A 7672-nucleotide genomic window follows, 5' to 3' on the forward strand; every position below is an offset into this window, starting at 1 on the left:
GATAGACCTGCTGGAGCGTGGATGAGCCAGGATAGACCTGCTGGAGCGTGGATGAGCCAGGATAGACCTGCTGGAGCGTCGATGAGCCAGGATAGACCTGCTGGAGCGTGGATGAGCCAGGATAGACCTGCTGGAGCATGGATGAGCCAGGACAGACCTGCTGGAACGTGGATGAGCCAGATGGACCAAGTGGTCTCTTTCTCCACAGTAACAACCTCCATAGCAGAAGCGTCCACGTCACGGGGCTGGAAACTGGAAGTGTCTTGAGCTAATTCTGCTACCACCATCATCTATTGTACGTGATGTAACATTTGAAACATGGATGATGGCCACTAAAGAAGAAGAACAACCCACCATTCTCTCTGTGACCGTTGCGCATGCAGACCCTGGCAGCTTAATTCACGGAGGAGTTGTAATGGGCCCAAACATCTGTGACCATCCCTTCTCCGAGCCTGTGACGGAAGAACGGTCAAACAGTTCGGTCGAACGTGGCGCGTTACGGTACGGTACGGTACGGCAACGAGCCCTTCGGCCCACAGTGGCCACACCGAGCACGACGCTGTGAAAATGATCTCCTCTGCCTGCACATGACCCGTTACCGACCCCTGCCTGGTCGGACTGGTCTGATTCCTGGAGCTGATACTGACCCCCCCCCCCGACCCACCCCCCAGAACATGACGAAAGCCGGCGCCTGGGTGTGGGGTCACTCACTTGGCGGCAGAGAGGTCACTTTTGTGGTCACCTGCTCGGTAAAGACTGCAACAGAAGAGAGAACAGGAGATTTACGCAGCGCCTGGATTGCTGCAGACCCGCCCAACATCAACTGCCACAGAAAAAGACGCAAAGTGCTGAGTAACTCAGCGGGTCAGGCTGCATCTCTGGAGAATGGGGTGTCAGGGGTGTCAGGGGGAGAAGGCAGGAGAATGGGGTTGAGAGGGAAAGATTGAACGACCACGATTGAATGCGGTGTAGGCTTGATGGGTCGAATGGCCCAATTCTGCTCCTATCACATGAACTTATGAATGTGGATAGTTGACCTTTCAAATCGGCACCCGATTTACTCCAGCACTTTGTGACTATTTTTGGGAAACAAGTAGCTACAGTTCCTGGTATCAACATTTACCACAGAATGCGAGTTCGATTGCTTGAAAATAACAGTATTGAGACGGGCCCTTCCGCCCACTGACTCCACGCCGATCATCGATCATCCATTAACATGAGTTCTATACACCCCATTCCCCACACTGCTCCACATCCCTCTCACCCTCCCACCCCCCCTCATTGCCCCCATCATACCCCTTATTGTTCCCCCATCCCCCCCTCACATCCCTCACTGCCCCCAGTCCATGGCTTGCACTCACCATTATCAGAGAAGCCCCCTCGGTCCACTCTCCTGCTCCTGCCGCGCTCACTCTCGTAGATCCCTGCAGACACGGAGATGGCCGCAGTTAGACCCAATCCGGCACCCTCCACTTCACACGCTGGTGTCCAGGGGGCACTCCGGACCCTGCCCTCTGACCCAGAGGCAGGGCTACCCTCTGCCTTCTGACCCAAAGTCAGGGCTACCCTCTGCCCTAGTCAGGGCTACACCTCTGCCCTCTGCCCCAGAGTCAGGGCTACCCTCTGCCCTCTGACCCAGGGCTACCCTCTGACCCAGTCAGGGCTACCCTCTGACCCAGAGTCAGGGCTACCCTCTGACCCAGAGTCAGGGCTACCCTCAGCCCTCTGACCCAGAGTCAGGGCTACCCTCTGCCCTAGAGCCAGGTCTGCCCTCTGACCCAGAGTCAGGGCTACCCTCTGCCCTAGAGCCAGGTCTGCCCTCTGACCCAGAGTCAGGGCTACCCTCTGCCCTCGAGTCAGGGCTACCCTCAGCCCTCTGACCCAGAGTCAGGGCTACCCTCTGACCCAGAGGCAGGGCTACCCTCTGCCCTAGAGCCAGGTCTGCCCTCTGACCCAGAGTCAGGGCTACCCTCTGCCCTTGAGCCAGGTCTGCCCTCTGGACTCTGACACAGAGTCAGGGCTACCCTCTGCCCTCTGACCCAGAGCCAGGGCTACCCTCTGCCCTCTACCCTAGTGCCAGTCTGCCCTCTGGACTCTGACACAGTGTCAGGGCTACTCTCTTACCTGGAGACAAGTCTGCCCCCTGCCCTATGACCCAGATCCAGGTCTGCCCTCTGACCCCGCCTGGCCTGACCAACCCTCCGGTGTGGTCGGTCATCGATGAGTGATCGATTGTCCTGGGGTATTACAGATGGCCATTCCAGCTCCTCCAGTCTCCCCCCCCCCCCCCTTCATCCCCACCCCACCTACCAGAATCCAAATGATCATTGCTGGTCAGTTTGTGGTAATTCCCAATGACCTCCATTTCGTTCGCAGCTGTGGGGAGAGGGAGAGGGAGAGGGAGAGGGAGAGGGAGAGGGAGAGGGAGAGGGAGAGGGAGAGGGAGAGGGAGAGGAGAGGGAGAGGGAGAGGGAGAGGGAGAGGGAGAGGGAGAGGGAGAGGGAGAGGGAGAGGGAGAGGGAGAGGGAGAGGGAGAGGAGAGGAGAGGGAGAGGGAGAGGGAGAGGGAGAGGGAGAGGGAGAGGGAGAGGGAGAGGGAGAGGGAGAGGGAGAGGGAGAGGGAGAGGGAGAGGGAGAGGGAGAGGGAGAGGGAGAGGGAGAGAGAGGGAGCACATTAGCCACTGGCCGGGAACAGACAGGTCCCACTGACACCCAACCCCCGAGACTCAGAGACCGATACACAGGGAAGCAAGGTGACGCTCCCTCACCACTGCCCCTCCCACAATGCGGCGCTCCCTCACCACTGCCCCTCCCACAGTGCGGCGCTCCCTCAGTACTGCCCCTCCCACAGTGCGGCGCTCCCTCAGTACTGCCCCTCCCACAGTGCGGCGCTCCCTCAGTACTGCCCCTCCCACAGTGCGGCGCTCCCTCAGTACTGCCCCTCCCACAATGCGGCGCTCCCTCAGTACCCCCTCCCACAGACACATAGCGATGGGCTGTCATCGTGTTAGATCGTGGGACAGGCTAGAAGGGCCGAGTGGCCTTCTCCTGTCTCTGTTCGTTTCCTACACCTTATGTTTTATTTCAAGGTTTCCCTCGTTTAGAAGCGCTTGGCCTGAGGCACGATCTGTGTCCCTTTCACCACAGATGCTGCCTGCCCCCGTGAAGACTTCTCCAGCATCGCCCTCCTCCCGCCCTTCACAATGGCAGCTCGTCTGCACTGGCGACACAGTGTGTGGATACAGACTGAGCAGGAAGGGGCACGGAGAAGGGGAGGCATTTTCAATACCCCAGCACACTGTAGTGAGGCTGAGACGAGGCGGTAACAGTACCGACCTCTGCTGACACTCACTGCTACAGCCCAGGGAAGAGGCCATTCAGCCCATTTTGCTTTGGTTGACTCTACCGATGGAAGGTGACCAATGTTCAATGGCAAAAGGGAAGAAACCATCCAGGGAGGAAGCTGAGGATCACGGGGAGGGACCTGTGATCCAGGGATGGTAAAGAGACAGGGGCACGTTGGTAATCATCTTTGGGGGGGGGGGGGGGGGGGGGGCAGGCTCCAGAAAAGGAATCCAAAGCTTGGAACTACGCAGAATTAAATGCAACTTGCTCAGTGCCAACTCGGTCAGCATGTACAAGGTAGGCTGAAGGGCCTGTTTTTATCTTATACAGCTCTTTGAAAATCCATACAGCAGAAGGCCATTCACAAGTTGTCGGAGCACAAGTTATAGGCCATTCTGTCCATCAAGCCTCCACAATGACTGATCTATTTTTCCCTCTCACCCCCATTCTCCTCATAACCTCTGACACCCGTACTAATCAAGAATCTGTCAGCCTCCTTCCTTAAAGTTACCCAATGACTTTCCCTCCACACCCGTCTTGTGGCAATGAATTCCACAGATTCGCCGCCCTCTGACTAAATAAATCCCTCCTCGTCTGCTTTCTAAAAGCACGTCCTTTTATTCTGAGGTAATGGTCTACATCTAGACTCTCCCACCAGTGGAAGCATCCTAATCCACAGCCCAACCAGTCCATGCTGGCATTCATCTTCTGCTTATGCCACCTCCTGACTCTCCTCTGCTGCCTGCCTGTTTGTTACCCACTCTCACCCCCTCCACATCTCACTGCCCTCTCGGACAGGGGATTCTCTCGATCCCCTGCTCACCACTCCACACACCTCCGGCATCCATCAGTGCCTCCTCTGCAGAGAGAAGAGGCCTGTTCTGTTCACCCTTTCCCAATGCCGACACCCTGACAAGATTCAAGAGTGTTTCATTGTCATGTGTCCCAGATAGAACAATGAAATTCTTCCTCGCTGCAGCACAACAGAATATGTAAACATAGTACACTGTAAACAATATGATAAACGAGAGAAAATAAGTTCAGTATGTATATATACACATACTCACAAGTACATACACACACACACATATATATATATATATAAATATATATATACGAAAATAACTGCAGATGCTGGTACAAATCGAAGGTATTTATTCACAAAATGCTGGAGTAACTCAGCAGGTCAGGCAGCATCTCAGGAGAGAAGGAATGGGTGACGTTTCGGGTCGAGACCCTTCTTCACACTGTAGTGAGGCTGAGACGAGGCAGTAACAGTCCCGACCTCAGCTGACACTCACTGCTACAGCCCAGGGAAGAGGCCATTCAGCCCATTTTGCTTTGGTTGACTCTACCGATGGAAGGTGACCAAGGTTCAATGGCAAAAGGGAACAAACCAGGGTCTCGACCCGAAACGTCACCCATTCCTTCTCTCCCGAGATGCTGCCTGACCTGCTGAGTTACTCCAGCATTTTTTGTGCATATATATATATATACACACAGGCACACACATACGTACACACAATAAAACAAACATCGGTTCCTTATAGTGTGAAAATGCACTCCTCCAGATTCGGGGACAGTTTCTTCCCAGCTATTATCAGGCAAGTGAATCATCCGACCACAACCAGAGAGCAGTGCTGGTGTACTATTTACCTCGTTGGTGACCCTCCGACTATCCTTGGCAGGACTTTGGTGGCTTTACCTTGCACGAAACATTATTCCCTTATCATGTATCAAAACACTGTAAATGGCTCGATTGTAATCATGTGTTGTCTTTCTGCTGACTGGATCGCACGCAACAAAAGCCTTTCACTGCACCCTCGGTACATGTGGCAATAAATTAAACTGTAAACTGTAAACATCTCTGCACCCTCTCCATGTTTCTGTACCAGAGCCGGCCAGGGCTGTAAGTGGGGCAGTCAAGTGTATCAGTATTGGTTTGTGCCACATGTACGGAGATACAGTGAAAAGCTTTTGTCTGCATGCCACCCAGTCAAAGCCACACACACGTACAACTGGTAGCGCACTGAGAAAAGATACCAGAGTGCAGAATACTGTGTACAGCATTATAACTTTACGGTTACATAGAATAAGTGCAAGGTCATAATGAGGTAGGTTGAAAGATCGGGACGGCACCCAAAGGTCTATCCCATTTAACCATGCGTGTTCTAGCCAAGGTCCCACACAGCCCCACTTAGTTTCCCCACCGTTCACCCTGTCATAGTCGGAGAGCTGTGCAGCAGGGAAACACGGCCTTTGTCCACGCTGACAATGTGGCATATTGGACCAGTCCCATTTGCCTGCATTTGGTCCATGTCTCAACCCCCCCCTCCCCTTCACATATATATATATATGTGTGTGTGTGTGTGTGTGTGTGTGTATGTGTGTGTGTGTGTGTGTGTGTGTGCGCGTCTAAACGCCTTTTAAAAGTCATAATTACATCCACTTCTAAATAGACACAAAAGGTTGTAGTAACTTAGCGGGTCAGACAGCATCTCTGGAGAAAAGAAATAGGTGACATCACTTATTCCTTTTCTCCAGAGATACTGTCTGACCCACTGAGTTACTCCAGCTTTTTATGTCCACCTGTGGTTTAAACCAGCATCTGCTCTTTCTTCCTATCCACTTCTGGAATGAGAGGGGAGGGGAGGGGAGGGGCGGGGGTGTCTCAGAAGCACAGGCGGGGAGTGTCCAGGGTTGACTGGGACGGAGCTCGGCCCGGTGGAAAGAGAGGGCTTCCCGTCTACACCTCGCATCCCCTCACTCTCACCCCTTCACCCTCCCCCTCCCTCACTCTTCCTTCCTCACTCCCTCCCGTCCTCACACACCTCCCCCCCCCCTCACCCTCACCCTTCTCGTCCTCCCCACCTCCCTCCCCTATCGTTCGGAGAGCTTCTGGTTGAAGTGTCGCCCTCAATCCAAGGAGTGCGGTTGGACGCATCCGAGGGCAACATTGATGGCCCCCTCCCGCCCTTCACACCCTCCTCTTGTCCACCACACACTTCCCCATCTCTGGAGACTCCGCAGTTTGATCGGGGACATGCGACCGGTCCCGGTCAGGAGATCCCAAATCAAAACTCTCGTCTGCGTCTCCGGGTCTATAAACTGACCGGTGGCGGGTCGTGGCGGCTGGTGGGGTGCGGTGGGCGAGATCAGTTTGTTGGATAGGCTGGGCTGAGGAGGGATATTGTGGATATCGGGATAGGATGCAAACACAAGGAACTGCGGATGCCGGAATCTTGAGAAAAACACAAAGTGCTGGAGGAACTCCGCGCGTCAGGCAGCGTCTGTGCAGGACATTGGAAAGGATGAACCTTCGGGTCTGAAGAAGGGTCCCGCCCTGAGACGTCGCCTATCCATGTCCTCCTATCTCTGATAATCCTCGGACTATCCTTGGTCGGACTTTGCTGGCTTTACCTTGCACTAAACACTGTTCCCTTATCGTGTATCTATCGACACACTGTAAATGGATCGATTGTCTTCCTGCTAACGGGATAGACAATAGACAATAGGTGCAGGAGGAAGGTGAAGCTTTGGGTCTGAGGAAAGATCCCGACCTCAGACGTCGCCTATCCCAGTTCGCCAGAGATGGTACCTGACCCGCTGAGTTACTCCAGCACTTCGTGTCTTTTTTTGGGGTGGGATAGAGTTGGATGGGATGGAATTGAACGGGACGGGAGAGGAGAGGATTGGATCGGGGTGGGATGGGATGGGATGTGCTCGGGTGTGATCCCGGGCTGGAGCACCTACCTGCCGCCGTGTGCCGGTGCGCTGCCGCTCGCTGTTTGCTCTGGAGGTGCGGCGAGAGGGGTGTGAGCTCTGAGTGCTGGTGCCGGAATGCCGCTCCCTATCCACCCTCTCTCTCCCGCAGGCTACGACGGCGAACTGCTGCGGGAGGCTCCTTTGTTGGGGTGAAGTGTGGCTCGACAGACCGCGCCCACGGGTACAAAGTCTGCCCCTGGGCGGCGGTCGGTAAACAGCCTCATCTGGCGCTCCCCCACTGCCCCGCCCACGACAATGGGGCGCTCCCTCACTGCCCCGCCCACGGGGGTAGCGCTCCCTCACTGCCCCGCCCGCGGCGGTGGCGCTCCCTCACTGTCCAGGTGAGGCGCTCCCTCAGTATGGCAGCGGCGGCACTGAAGGGGCGCCGCACTGTGGGAGGGGCAGCACTGAGGGAGCGCCGCGCTGTGGGAGGGGCAGCACTGAGGGAGCGCCGCACTGCGGGAGGGGCAGCAGTGAGGGAGCGCCGCACTGTGGGAGGAGCAGCACTGAGTACCCCGTTCCTGCCTTCTCCCCATACCCCCTGACTCCGCTATCCTTAAGAG

At 55.5% G+C, this 7672-nt stretch overlaps 1 long non-coding RNA gene across 1 annotated transcript; it reads right to left on the bottom strand.

Annotated features, from left to right (window-relative positions):
- Positions 1 to 1378: 1378 nt before the first annotated feature.
- Positions 1379 to 7220, bottom strand: LOC144600897 (uncharacterized). The gene is made up of 3 exons (XR_013548193.1): positions 7098 to 7220; positions 2311 to 2376; positions 1379 to 1424 (listed from the first exon to the last, which is right to left on the bottom strand). It is a non-coding gene; the product is annotated as an uncharacterized LOC144600897 (long non-coding RNA).
- Between the last annotated feature and the right edge of the window lie 452 nt (positions 7221 to 7672).

The sequence above is a fragment of the Rhinoraja longicauda genome, chromosome 16 (genome assembly GCF_053455715.1).
Source record: "Rhinoraja longicauda isolate Sanriku21f chromosome 16, sRhiLon1.1, whole genome shotgun sequence".
In the NCBI taxonomy this organism is placed as follows: domain Eukaryota; kingdom Metazoa; phylum Chordata; class Chondrichthyes; order Rajiformes; family Arhynchobatidae; genus Rhinoraja; species Rhinoraja longicauda.